The 14,711-nt window shown below is 42.6% G+C and overlaps 1 protein-coding gene across 3 annotated transcripts in view; it reads right to left on the bottom strand.

Annotated features, from left to right (window-relative positions):
- ARHGAP24 (Rho GTPase activating protein 24) overlaps positions 1 to 14,711 on the bottom strand; it is a 693,477-nt gene that overhangs the window by 139,888 nt on the left and 538,878 nt on the right. Inside the window, exon 1 of one of the 3 annotated variants that reach the window (XM_055139844.1) lies at positions 13,544 to 13,760. The exons of the other annotated variants lie outside the window; for them this stretch is intronic. The gene's annotated coding sequence lies outside the window, so the exon portion shown is untranslated. Of the gene's footprint in view, positions 1 to 13,543; positions 13,761 to 14,711 lie in introns of those variants that run through there. 3 annotated transcript variants of the gene reach the window in all.

Below are 14,711 nucleotides of genomic sequence, written 5' to 3'. Positions count from 1 at the left end.
GCACATGTTCCCTCAGTCAACGCACCATGCATGGCTGTGGGACCCTGAGCCCATTCTGAAACTTCTCGGTCCCTCATGCCTCTTGATGACACAAGTGGACGGCTCAAAGGTCGGCTTGAAAATGCAGCCGAGGAAAAACAGTCCCTCATGACCCCAAGGAAGGAGCTGTCAGCTTGGCACTAGTTTTATCTTTTCTTTCCTTTCTTTTTTCCAAGTTAATAAAGGTCATTTCCATGGACAGCTCCTCCGCTCCTGAACAGCCATGATCCCAGCGCCACAGAAGCCAATCTTGGAATTACCTCTGGACTTAGTACCAGAATTCCAAATTTGGGCAGCCGCTTCTCGACCGTGCAACATCATATACTCTTTGTTACCAACAACAGAAAACATACAATCTAATGATGTCATTCCGACAGGTCTGACTGTTGGGGATAAAACACCAAATAATGATAGTGAGTTTCCTGTCAAAAATTGAATGTAATCAAAGTAAGGAAAGAGAAAAGTGAAAATCATCTGCCACACAGGCAGGGGGGGAGGGGGAGGGGGATGTGCTGGGGTTCTTGGTGGTGGAACATGTGCACTGGTGAAGGGGTGGGTGTTTGAGCATAGTATGACTGAGACTCGATCCTAAAAGCCCTATAACTGTTCTCATGGTGACTCAATTAAAATATAAAAAAAATAGATAAATTTTGAAAAGTATATAAATGCAGGTGGCTAGGTCTCACTATAACAAAAGTAAGTTTTAATGTAGAATCAATATTTACACCATTGAAATTTGTGATATTATCTTCAATTTTCCTTTTGTTGTATTCACTAAAGAAACATATAGTAATCTTTGTGTACATAGCTCTTACTAAATATTACTGTGTGAGAAATATACTGACACAGACTATCTGTATCCTCAATGAAATTATAAGCTAATAACATTTTAGAAGTAATAAAAAAAAAGGTCATTTCCAGAAATTCTGGGGTCCCACCAGGGTCACACCTGACTGTGCTTAGAGGGCCACTTGGTGCCAAAGGTCAAACCTCGGGGTGTGGTACCTATGCGAGGCTCTGCCTGCTCCCTGATCCAGCCCTGCATCCATCTGCACGCGTCTCCTTAGACATTTTTAAAATCAAAGTTTATGTAATTTGGAGCATGTGTATTTTTTTGTATAGTTTTCTGTTTTCTCCAAGCATATTTAAGCCACTAAGTTTCTGAAGAAAAGAACTTTGTAACTTAAATTAATCCCATTTTTTTAATAAAGGAATTTATTTTACACATGCTTAGTCAACACGGAGCAAAATTATTTCAAACTAATGACTATCTAGCCTCCAAAATGCTGGAGAGATGACCAGACAAATGCAAGCTTAGCGCCTTTCCTGCTGTGATAAGATGAATGCAAACATTGCTATCAGGGATTCTAATCTGGAAAACTAACAATGACAAAAGTTGAGACTCTGAGCCACTAGAATGTCTCCATACTCTGATCTCCAAAATCTAATCAATCCACACGCACACACATTACTCTTGGGGAAAGGTGCTTGCAAGTAAAAAATGCATCCTACTACCGTTAACATATAAGAAAACTGTAATTCTTTTTCATGAGTCTGTTCTGTTCGATGATGGTTTTCCAAAGCCATGAAAGTGGAACCCAGTTTCAGTTCATTGTCACTGTCTGTGTTCCTTGCTCTCTGAAATTAAATGGGTGTTGAACATTGATTAAATGGTATCACTAGGCAGTAGTTATTCATAGTAGTGCCATGCAAAATGCTCAGTCGTTCAACTGAACTGTGGATTTATTAGAACTACATGGGGACAGGAACAACAAAAGACACAAAGACACGTAGGGAGTGGACAGAGGAGCAGAAGCATGGAGACAAAGAGCAGAGGTGTCCACTCCAGCCTCGTGAGAGCAGGAACAGGGCAAAGCTACGTGTGCAGAGGGTGTGACATTCACGAGAGGGATGGAGTGTTTGGAAGTTTTTCATTTACTTTATAGCTGAAAATAAATGTGCCTAAATGTATTAGTTGACGAAGGGCACAGTGCCAGGCTAAGTGGGAAAAAAGGAGGGGCCCAACTACAGTACAAGTATGCAATAAGATATTTTTAAAGCACATTTTGAGGAGTGGCAGAGACAGAACATGGGGCTAAGGTCCTGGCTGGCATGCAGGCTGACTGCTGTTCAATCCCTGGCAGCATGGATGGCCCCTTGAGGACAGAAACAGGAGTAAGCTCTGACCACCTGCTGAGTAGGGCCCCAAATCCAGAATAATCAGGATAATTTTAAGGAAGTGAAACATTTTGGAGTTGCTTTTTGAGCTTTTAATGATAGGTTCAGAATGATTGAGGGCTTGTCCTGAGAGACTATTCCTGGAATCAGAGTCTGGAAATCTGACTCAGATACAGATTTTTACATTTCTCGATGCCTCAAGGTAAAATCTGTTCATCTTACTTTTTCTGATCTGTAATTTATAATATTGTGAGAAAGAGTAGATTTTAAGTATGAAAAGCACTTATAAAAGTGGCTTATTAATCATTACATGGATTTACGATACTGTCTCTATGTTCATATTCAATAACTATTGTTAGCAGGGAGAATAATCAAGTCAAAGAGTGCTGCGGCTATAGTGATGGTACCATAGGCAGAGCTTTTGCCTTACATGTGGCAGCCTGAGTTTGATCCCCGGGACCCTATAAGGTCCCCTGAGCTCTCCAGGAGGGATCTCGGAGTACAGAGCCAGAAGTAAGCCCTTAGCAAAGTTAATGTGACTCAAGAACTAATTTTAAAAAGAATACTGCTATTACACTGGTAACAAATGGCTTTACTCAATATATGATAGAGCTATCGTATCAGAAATTACCAATGCCTACCTAGGAATTGAAACCAAGTACAGATCTTAGGAGCCATATTACAAACTCATTGAGAGTTCTCTGATTTTCAGTTAAAAAATGCATTTCCACACAGTGAAACTTACCTGCAATGTTAGCCACAACATGGTAGTATTAATAGCCTTGGAATATAATTTACATGTTTCACTATATCCTGAGTTTTCAGAGACCAGAGTCCTCCTCAGAATGTTTTCTTTTTGTGGACAATCACTTGTCACTGTACGTGCCCACATGAGAACGGTACCCACAGCCTGATTTCTGCTACGAAAGGGCGTCTGTTCCCTGGTATGACAAGCATTCGTCCATGCTGACTCTAGGGCAAAGTTTAGTTATGTCTTCCTTCCTTTGAACAGCTTTTCCCCCCATCTGTCTTCATGTAACACAGACTCTATAACCATAACTTCCGGTTGAATCACATTTTTAGGGAAGCACAAAGACCCTGGGAGGAACATGCACACCACATGTTTTTAATCATTTAGAATATGATCTGTGAACTCGAATGTCTTTTTCCGCCCTTTACTGTTTCATTTTTTTTCCTTTACAAGAACTTAATTTAAAATTAAGCTATATGACTCAGCAAGCTGGTCAACTCAAGCTACAGACCATTCTGACAGAAACAAATTATACAAGCAGAGTATGGTAGGCTTTTAACACACTAGGCATCCTTGGCCTGGATCGATAGCACAGCAGGTAGGGTGTTTGCCTTGCATGCAGCCGACCTGGGTTCGATTCCAAGCATCCCATATGGTCCCCCGAGCACCACCAGGAGTAATTCCTGAGTGTATGAGCCAGGAGTAACCCCTGAACAACACTGGGTGTGACCCCAAATCAAAACAAAACAAAACATTAGCGATCTTTATGCAGGATGATCTTATGAACAGTACAGGAAATTAGTGGTAACTGCAACTTCCCTCCCAAGTGCTCCTCGGGGAGCACAGTCGTCTTTATGAAGACATGAGCTACATGGCTGTACTGGAACTATGAGCCTCAGTCACTATGTGCACACTTAGCAAATGTGCCCTGCTTTATCAGGTTGAACTCCTTGTAACTCAAGCAGGTAAATTTAGTTCTAGGTGTGAGGAAAGCTCTTACAAACGTTTACAAAAAAAAAATTTATTTTGAAAATTTTTGATTGAGTCACAGTGAGATACACAGTTACAAAGTTGTTCATGACTGAGTTTCAGCCACACAATGCCCGGACACCTGTCCCTTCACTGGTGTGCATTTCCCGCCCCCAGTGTCCCCCGTCGCCCACCACCCCGAAGTCTCCCTCTGTGGAAGGCACTTTCGTTCTCTTTCTCTCTCTCTCTATGTCTGTCTCTCTCTGTCTGTCTGTCTCTCTCTCAGTTCTCCCCCGCCTTTGTTTTTAGGCACTGTGGTTTGCAATACTGTTACAGAAAGGGTATCATGCATATCACTTTACTGCCTTTCAGCATTCAGTTCTCGTCCAGTGTGATCATTTCCAACTATTGTTGTCACAGCGGTCCCTTTTCTTTTCTAACTGCCCACTCCACCCCGCCCCTTCTTATTTTTTTAAATTCTTTTAAAATTTATTTTATTTTTTAAAATTTTTTAAATTTATTTATTTTCAATTAGTGAGTAACCATAAGGGTACAGTTACAGATTTATACATTTTCGTGCTCATGTTTCCCTCATACAAAGATCGAGAACCCATCCCTTCACCAGTGCCCATTCTCCACCACAAATAAACACAGCATCTCTCCCACCCTCCCCAATCCCACCTCCTCCCACCCCACCCTGCCACTATGGCAGGGTATTCCCTTTTGTTCTCTCTCTCTAATTAGGTGTTGTGGTTTGCAATAAAGGTGTTGAGTGGCCATTGTGTTCAGTCTCTAGTCTCCATTCAGCCTGCATCACCCTTCCCCCCCAGTGGCCTCCAACCCATTTTACTTGGTGTTCCCTTCTCTATCTGAGTTGCCTTCTCCCCAGAATGTGAGGCCAGCCTCCAAGCCATGGAGTCAGCCTCCTGGTACTTATTTCTACTATTCTTGGGTGTTAGTCTCCTACTCTGTTATTCTATATTCCACAGATGAATACGATCTTTCTATGTCTGTCTCTCTCTTTCTGACTCATTTCACTTAGCATGATACTTTCCATGCTGATCCACTTATATGCAAAATTCATGATCTCCTTTATTCTAACAGCTGCATAGTATTCCATTGTATAGATGCACCAAAGTTTCTTCAACCCCGCCCCTTCTTGTGGCCAGCTTCCTACCATGAACCGGTCCTCCTGGCCCTTGTTTTTACTGTCTTTGGGTATAATTCTCATACCATGTTTTTTTGTTTGTTTTATTTTTAACATCCCGCTCTCACTATTTTTGAGCATTGAAGGTCAATTCTTTTTTTTTGCTTGTTTTTGGGGCACACCCGGCAGTGGTCAGGGGTTACTTGTGGTGGGCTTGGGGGACCACACCCATATGCCAGGGAACGAACCTGAGTCAGCTGAGTGTGAGGTAAGCGCCTTACCTACTGTACTGTCTCTCCGGCCCCTGGACGGCCCCTCTCCGTCAGTGAAGCAGAACCTGTTTGGTACTCTCCACTCTTACTGAGAGCATCTCATTGCATCTTTTACTCTTCAAACATAAATAAGCACCTTCTTGTATAAGATATGTTAGACCATAAAGGGAAGTTACATACAATATGAATAAGTTCTCCATTTGATAGCCAGACTGATCCTGCTTTTGCTTTCTCTTTCATTTTGTTCCTTATTCTGTATGATGATGTCTCCCAAATTAAACCTTACAATCAAATTCTGTGCCAGTTTTATTTGTTAAAATATCTCCGCTCCCAATACCTGCTAATTGCCTTTTTAAGCATTTAATTGTCTACCATAAACACGTTCATATGCATTCTTTAAAATGCACGTGAGTCTTTCTTAAAATATTTTCACTAATATTACAGATATAAAAGCTGAGACTAAAAAATTCAAATGCGTTTCCAACAATCAAACAACTGTCCAGTGATTTCAGAATCAACCCCATTGACCTAGTAGCTATTCTTAATAACTATAAATTATTTATTAGTATTTAGAAAGACTTTTGTGTATCAAATAAACTTTATGTGCCCTATTTAGAAATTTTAGCATAGATCTATCTGGCCTCTATTCTCAGTGCCTGGACTAAATTAATTCATCATGACTGACTGTTCTAGAAACCAGTCGTAGCTGCCAAGTTTCTATTACAAATAAACCAAAAACTGCTGTAAAACATGTATGAATTTCTTAACTAATACAAAATCACAAGTCCGATGACCCAAGTATAACGAGCTTGGGTCTCCACTTAAGCTCTGGGCCTCTCAAGAGCCAGGGATCTACCTTCCTCTGCTGCGAGGAACACGGCGCTGCTCCAGCCGGCCAGAGGGAGGAGCTAGCGTGAGGGACAGAACGTTTCTTGTAACCAGGTCAAAGGATGCTGTGGGAAAGTACCGAGGCCATGGGAAGGAGGGATTCCAGGATAAAGAAGCGAGCTAGAGGAACAAGGGTGGGAAGAGAAGAGAAGAAATGATTTACAGGGCCTAAAGAAGAGGCATTCCCATGGATGCTCTTTTGCTCCCCACACAAGACTCGACCCTTGAGAGTTTCTAAAATCACTTCAGTCTGGTCTGAGAGAAACTCAACGTCAGTACCCAGCTGGCAGAGGTCCTTTCTTTGTTATACCGGTGGGAATCACAATTCAGAAACCTGTACTGTAGATAGCAGAGAGTGAGAGAGCGAGAGCAAGAGCGAGAGAGAGAAGAGAGAGAGAGAGAGAGAGAGAGAGAGAGAGAGAGAGAGAGAGAGAGAGAAAGAGAGAGAGAGAGAGAGGATCACTCTGAACACGAAACCAGCGTCAGATTTAGGAATCAGGAAGGTTTAAAGCAAGAAATCAGATTCCTCCCCCTCACCCCCACCCCAATATATATCTGACTCCAAATTAAATAGAGATCATCAACTTTGGATTAAAAACCAGTCTTCCTCTCAGGGGGATGGAGGCTGGACACAGAGGACAGACTAAGGCACTCCGTCAAAGAGAAAGCACCCTTTGACTCTCTCCTGCTACGCTGAGTGCCAGCACTGCCACCCAGCCCGGGCACCTGGGGTCAGCGAGGCACTCGCTCGCTCTACTCCTGCTCCCAGCTTCAGGGAAACTGCGCATTTAGCATCTCCTCTGGAGGTAAGCGCAAAGCTCTCTCCAAGCCTCTGCACAGGGTCACCATTTCCACTAAACTTTGCCACTCCTTGGGGCCAGACTGATAGTACAGCGGGGAGGCCGTTTGCCTTGCACGCGGTTGACCCGGGTTCGATTCCCAGCATCCCATATGGTTCCCTGGGCACTGTCAGGAGTAATTCCTGAGTGCAGAGCCAGGAGTTACCCCTGTGCATCGCTGGGTGTGGCCCCCAAAGCAAAAAACAAACAAAAAATAGAAAAACAAATTTTGCCACTCCTCTAGGAACTGATTTAGGTGGAAGGGTTACACTCCCACCCGCCCCTCAATTTTTGATCTAGTTGTGTCAATTCCTACTGCAGCTGATTCATCTTTCCCTCGCTGTTTAAAAATTCCTTATTTATTACAAACTAAATTCCTGTGGGAAATGATAATAATTGGAATAGAGAGACTAAGTAGGAGTTTTTGAAAAATTCCATTTCCACTCAATACCACATGTATGCGTTTTTCTTTCTAAATGCTTAAAATCTGAAGAAGGAATATATGGTAAGTGCCCTATATTTCTAAGCTGTCTCCTTCCTTGATTAAAGGTTACTTTCATCACATGCTGATTTATTCTAATCTTATATTAATTATCTTATTTAACACTTTTATTCTTTTTTATTCTTCTGTACAGTTCTGCTAATTCAAGTAGAGATTAGAAGTGGCAGTGCTTAGTTCTGCCAGTTCAGATCAACCCAAGTTACTACTCAATTTGTGGCTGTCCCTTACCACACTTTATATTTACTTGAAAGAACAGAGATTTTAGTGAATTTTTAAATGAGAGCAAATTCAGTTTTCAACTGAGAAAAATAGTCAATATATGTTACCCTTTTCTGATCCATTTACCATCGGTATCTTATAGAAACAGATTCATATGAAATCTATAGAAATGTCTCACAATAAGTTCGGCTAACATAATCACTGGTTTGTTCATTTAACTATCAACTAAGAACTATTGTGTGTCAGGAGAAAAGCCCAATTAAATGAGAATGGTGACTGTGAAAAGAGACAATTCTTTTTGTAATTCTAGCCTCATTTAGGATTTGACCAGAACTTGGAAGCTTTTGTTAGAATAAATGAAACATTGAATATCCATGTTGGACATGCTGAATGTTTTATTCAGTAAAGAGGATAAAGCTATTCAATCTTCTGGTGTTTCAAAGTATTGAAGATATATTTAAAAAATAATATCTGGACTTCACTAGGAGATGCACATCAACTGTTGGAGTACACTGAATGTCAAGAATACTGACTTCAGTGGACCAACCAGAAAATTACCTTATTCAGCAAAATCAAGTAGAGTGTGCCCATTTGAGTCTATTTCTATTCTTCATGCCTTTCAATTTATGATGCTAAAGCATCAGAATACCTAGGACCTTGCTGATGTTAGAGGGACTGGCCCTTACAGAGAAGGCTAATTTCTAGATCGTAAATGCTGACCTGGACAGAATTTCATATGTAAATCCATCAATTCAGATCCCATTTCCCAATCGCCTCCTTCATCTGCTTCCACAGGGCTCTGATACTGTGACCCCTATCCACCTGCCGTCATTAATTCAGGGTACCCAGACAATCACTCTTGTAGTCTTTAGAAACAATTCAAACCAGCCAGTCTTAAACCATTTCACAATGCCTCCTACATTCCTTCCCTAAGAAGACACAATAGAGACTTGTGCTTCTGTCTCCCCCTCTCTCTCCAGCCTCTCCTGACCAACCATGACTCTTCCCTGTGTGTCCCCCGCCCCCCCACCTCCAAGCCCTCTGACAGGGCCCCCTCCTTTGGGAACTAAGTATAATCCACTGTCTTTGCAATGGCCATAGACTCTTATCTGTTGCTCTCGCTCTATCTGAATAATAATAGAGGCTACCTTAAAAAGATGGTACTTGGAAAAACAGGAAGAAAATGAGAGTATCTGCCTACCCACAAAGCCATCGTTAACACAACACATTATGATGAGTTATCAGTCCAAGAAAACTACATTCTACAAAGGTGTTAGAGAAGAGAATGCCTCCAGCCTGTCTTTACACATTTTTAATACTTTATCATCAGGATACACAAAGCACATTCAACATATTATATCAGAAGAAGGCACATAAAAGACCCCCTTTATTTTGAGTGTTGGGGGATTCTTGAATATTCTCTTAAAATTTATGTCTCTAATGAGAAACTTTACAATAATTTCCCACAAGTTTTTTCTTAGAAATCTTTGTAAGTTGTACCTGCATGGTCTTCAAGAGATCATTTAGATCATTTAGACATCATATTAAAATGTAGAGTTTAATTTTGCTTTGTTTTTGAGGCTACACCTGGCTGTGCTCAGAGCTTACGCCCTGCTGCGTGCCCTGGGATCACTCTTGGCAGGGCACGAGGGACCATATGCAAGGGAAGTGTCTTACCAGCTGTGCTATCATTTGTCGTGTGGGGTGGAGGAACGGCTATTATGGGGCGAGGCGTTAGCACAGACACTGAAATCAAGTCTAAAGCCTCCCCTTGTAGAAATAATTACAGAAGTTTTTTTTTTTTAAAGCGTGCCTGGTTGTAAAAATGTGTATTTGAGATAAGGTGCTTTGGGGGTCGTTCCTGTGGCAATCAAGGTGACGTGGTCATTATCCGGGTCCATCTTTCAGTCCCCAGACCTCACTCATCCCATTTCTTTATAAGACACACTGGCTTCAGGCAAGTGAGGCTCATCTCCTAAGCTGACGACCGTAATTTTAGTCTGTTTCCATGGGACCACTGCCAGCGACCATTTGCGTCTACTCTGGTTGCCAAGTGGATGTGCCCCAGAGGTCCACTAAGGTGACTCGGATACTGGGGCCTTAGGAGATTTTTCTAGCATAGTCAAACCAAACACTCAGCCTGCCTTGCTTCTTTCCCCGTGCTACAGATCCCAAACTCCCGGGTTCTGGGCAGAGCTGCGACAGGCAGAAGACATCAGGTTGTCAACTCTTGGCCTCCTGCTGGCCAGGGTGGCACGGTGAGCCACTGAGGCACCTTATGCCCCACTCCTCCGTCCCCGTGGATCTTGTCCCCAAACAATCTTGGCTTCCCTTGAGGAATCTCTAAGTAACATTCAAAAGCTGCCAGTTCTCTTTACTTCATTTGAATGCATGCTACTTGGGGAGAAGTTAATATGCAGGATGGAACTTAATCACTTTAATAACTAGGTAAAGAGACATAAAGGCTATTGATGCCACTTTGAGTCAAACCCATGTACTACCACAAAACACACGCAATAGGAATTCATGAAGAGTCCTTGTTGATATTTAACGGTGTTGGTGTATATAAAGAAATAATAAGGAAGGTTGCAAACCTGACCACAGGCTGACAAATAAGGCGGCTTGCTCCAGTAGCAGAATGCTGGCCTGGTGGACTCCTGCCTGTGTTTTGTCCACTTCTTTCCACTCCTGACCCATGGCCCTGCTCACAGAGGGGGTGGTGTCTCCAATCGCAGGGGACATGGGTCTTTCCCCAGAATCAGTCAAGGGGGAAAGATGGACTATAGGTCAATGGAAAAAGAATTCCATACATTTAAGGACTTAGTAAATATAAAGTCTAGAATAAACTATAGAGCTGAAAGAAGAGAGAGGCTGTGAGGCACAATTTAGGAAGAAGCTTTAGGAAGAGTTAATGACACAAAGGTAAATCTTTTCTTTATACCAGGAGAACTTAACTACACAGAAATAATGGGCTTGGTTTGGAGGTCAATACCCACAATCTTTCAGTCTTGTTGAAATCTCTTTGCACATATCAGTAAGCTAGTTATCTAAAGAATAAACAGGCATCCTTTAAGGCTTTTCTTGATATCTACCTGACCACAGCTCATGAAATAGATAAGTGAATTTCAGTATGGGAGGATCGGGACAGGATGGCAGGTACAGGTGGCTCCTTACAGCACACTGGACTGTGATCATCACAGAAGTACAGATGCACATGTGTCTGTCAGGTGATACAGATGCGTCATCACATCTCAATAACGATGCCAAAGTCATGTTCCGTCATTTTAAAGTATGCATGAACCTGTATAGTCAACAGTACTCTAAATCACAATGTCTAAAATAAAAATACAAGACCTGTCAGGGGCAGGAGAGATAATATAATAGCAGGTGAGGTGCTTGGCTGGCATTCCATGTGGTCCCCCAAGCACCACCAGGAGTGACACTTGAGTGCTAAGCCATGAGTGACCCCTGGGCATTCCAGGGTGAAGCCCCCAAACCAAAAATAAATAAAATAAAAACTGTCAAACCCTACAAAAGCAGAAAGCATAGGTGTTTGGGTTGGGAGGAATGAGTTGTTTGAAGAATGTGAAGATTCAGCCAGGCCTGATGAGTAAGTTTTAGAGCTCTACCGTATATCACAGTATCTCTAATTAGCAGCACAATACTGTACTTTGACGCTCCAGTTAAGAACCAGTCCCGCAGTGGGGCTGGAGCGATAGCATAGCGGGTAGGGCATTTGCTTTGCACGTGGCCGACCTGGGTTTGATTCCCAGCATCCCATAGGGTCCCCTGAGCACCGCCAGGGGTAATTCCTGAGTGCAGATCCAGGAATGACCCCTGTGCATCGCCGGGTGTGGCCCAAAGAGAGAGAGAAAGAAAAAGAATCAGTCCCGAGAAAGGAACGGGAAAGGAGGAAGAAAACATGTGGAGATGATGGGTTCATACCTTGACACACAGTGATGGTTTCACTGGGGTATAAACTATATTCAAACCCATTGAATTATGTATATTAAATACATGCCATGTTATCTCTATCAGTTACACCACAGTAAAACGTATTTGTTTTTCAAGACAAAATAAGGTAGTAGCTAACTTTCAGATCCTGGCAACATCACTCACAGTAGTATAGTTTTCAATATAGAATGGGCGATCACTGAGTCTGTTCACCTCGAGCACCTCAGTGCTGTCAAATGAAAACACTGCTGCTTCCACTCTCACAGAGAGCCTAGCAATAGCCAGAGCCTTCCCGCTCGCCAGTCCTCTCTGACCTAATCGTCTGGAAGCAATAAGCCGTGTGGCCAAGGAACTCAGTCTATTAGCAAGAATAAATAGGTGACACTCTCTCGTGAAGAGCAAGGAAGTCTTTCTTCTGAACTGACATGACTCCAGGATGGAAAATATTACTTTGATATTATGTTACTTAAAATTAATGTCCGCTGCATTCTAATATAACTTACTTTATTGGGTTTTACAATCTACCTAGAAAGAAATCTTCAATGAGAATTTAAATTTTTCTTTAGAAAATTCTGACTTTATCAACCTGATTTTATCAAGGCAGTAAACTTCATCTTGATTAAGATGGACAAGTTATTCCACAAGCTAACAAGATGCTTTAAGAATTTTTGCTCTTGGCATCATTTCTGCTGACTCTGGATTTCTTTAAATATGCTATTGTTATTTCATTGGACACAAAAATTTTCAGCAGTTGAGTATCTTCTTAGCATTCCATTGCAACATTCCTCATTTTAATCTCTTATTTCCCCCCCTTTTCATTATTTAATAAGAGTTTTCTTACCCCCATTCTACACTATCAAAATTCTTATATACATTCCCCTTTAGACATTCCCCTTTTTGGAGTATAAGCCTCATGAATGCAGAGCTCCCACATATTTATGTAGTTATAACAATGCAGAGCGTCTCGTCCATTAAGAAACCCACATATAAAACTGGTGTTGGATGATGGTCTATCAGCTAAACCAGAAATACATTTGAATATCAACCTGCAGCAAGTACCTGCATGTGCTCGGATCCTTCCAGAAGTACATCGTGCATGTGCTATACCAGTGTATGTCCCTGCACACACAGCGTGAAGCTTCCAACTTCAAATATGGCTGATTGGTTAATTATATCAATATAGAAAAGTGTTAAGCGGCTTTGTTTGGGTTCTCGAGTAGTAGTTTTTAACATCTAGCATATACACAGACACACAAACACACAGACACACACACATCTGTACCCTCCCATCCACATGCCAACACACACACCAGTAGCCAAATAAAAGTTTTCCCTTTGAAAGCAAACCACAGCAATCTCACTACTCTATCGCCAGATCAGTCCTAAGGCACTGTGCTTTCTCTCAAGTTTTAACCACGACAGACTTAGGTGGAACAAAAAATAGACCGTCTCAAAGACTCAAAAAAATATATCCGCAGCAATTCAGATTTCTATCAGGAACAGTATTCTTTTTTTTAAATAAGCTTTTAAAGCAGCACTGGAATTCTATGTGAGTGATTCCAGCATCTGTCAGGAGCAATTAATGAACGAATCCCAGAGTGTGGCACTAAACTGATCCCATTTCAGCCTGAGAACAGCGCGATCTCCAATCTGTTGCCCCCGTTTGGACACTGGAGAAGTGAATGATTGGGACCGCGCAGGGGGGTGTATCAAACCCCGCAAGGTCTAGCTCCTGAGTCCAGGGTGACACTCACAGGCTCAAGTTATCACACACAACAGAAGTACCTGGCAAACTGGCTCCGAATGAACAGGAACGCAGCCCGCTCTCACCCTGCACAATCGCACCCTTCAGTGGTCAGTGACGACTGCGGGCTGCGCTGGCGGGCAGGGAAGCGGCAGCTGCTCCGACCCGACCCGGCAGCTCCAGGCGCGGGCGCGCTCGAGCGCGGCTCAGCCCGGTCCTACTGTCTCCTGGTTCGCTGCAGTTTCTCCCATGACTCCATCACTCAGGAATGACAACCACTGCCCGCTCGCTCCCCCGGACTAATGGGCTCGCTGGCTACTGAGCTCAGGTAAAAGCGCTGAGTCCTGCAAGGTCTCCACAAAGTGAGCACAAGCAAAAGAGTTTGCAGGGAGAGCAGAAACCGTCCGAGGAAAAAGCTGAGGCTTGACGCGCTGCCTTTCAGGGATTCTAATATCCATTAGTCCAGAGTTACTGCAACTGTCAGGGAAGCGGTAACGCTGAGGATCTCCAGGGGCACCAAGCCAATCTGCTAATCCAGAGGCGCTCTCTCTCTCTCTCTCTCTCTCTCTCTCTCTCTCTCTCTCTCTCTCTCTCTCTCTCTCTCTCTCTCTCCTCCCTTCCTCTCTTCCTCCCTCCCTTCCTTTCTTCTTCCCTTTTCTCCCCTCCCTCCCTCATGTCTCTCCCTTCCCCTTCTTTTCTTTCTCTCTTCTCCCACCTCTCTCTCCACCCCCTCTTTCTCTCATTCTTTCTCTCCTCCCTCCCACCCCCCCACCCCAACACACACATACACAAACAAGTTAATTGCTTTTAAATATCCATGCAGGCATGGAAGGGGTAAAGAGAGTGGCAATATACCAGTAACAAGACTTAAAGTATTTTAACTAAAATATTTGCCAAATCAAATCAAACTTTTCAAAGTAAAACTATTATTTGTTCAAAAGCATTCATGTGAAGTCTTGTTTTCTGTACGTAGTGGAATTGGGCAATGCCACTGCCCCATATTAAAAAGATAATAAAGACATGGTTATCTCAGAGCTGACTGGAAGAATCAATTAAAATTTCCCATAAAAATTCCTACCACCTTTTCCAAGATTAGTCTTGACTTAAGCACATTTTAATTTGGAGAGGTTTCAAGAAATCATTTCTTGCATGAAATATCATCATTCTCCATGGATGTTTCTAGACAGATGCAAACATGTTTCCAGTAGG

The sequence above is a fragment of the Sorex araneus genome, chromosome 5, assembly GCF_027595985.1.
Source record: "Sorex araneus isolate mSorAra2 chromosome 5, mSorAra2.pri, whole genome shotgun sequence".
Classification (NCBI taxonomy): Eukaryota; Metazoa; Chordata; class Mammalia; order Eulipotyphla; family Soricidae; genus Sorex; species Sorex araneus.
The sequence above is the reverse complement of the archived record's forward strand: the minus strand, read 5'-3'. Positions and strand labels throughout refer to the sequence as shown.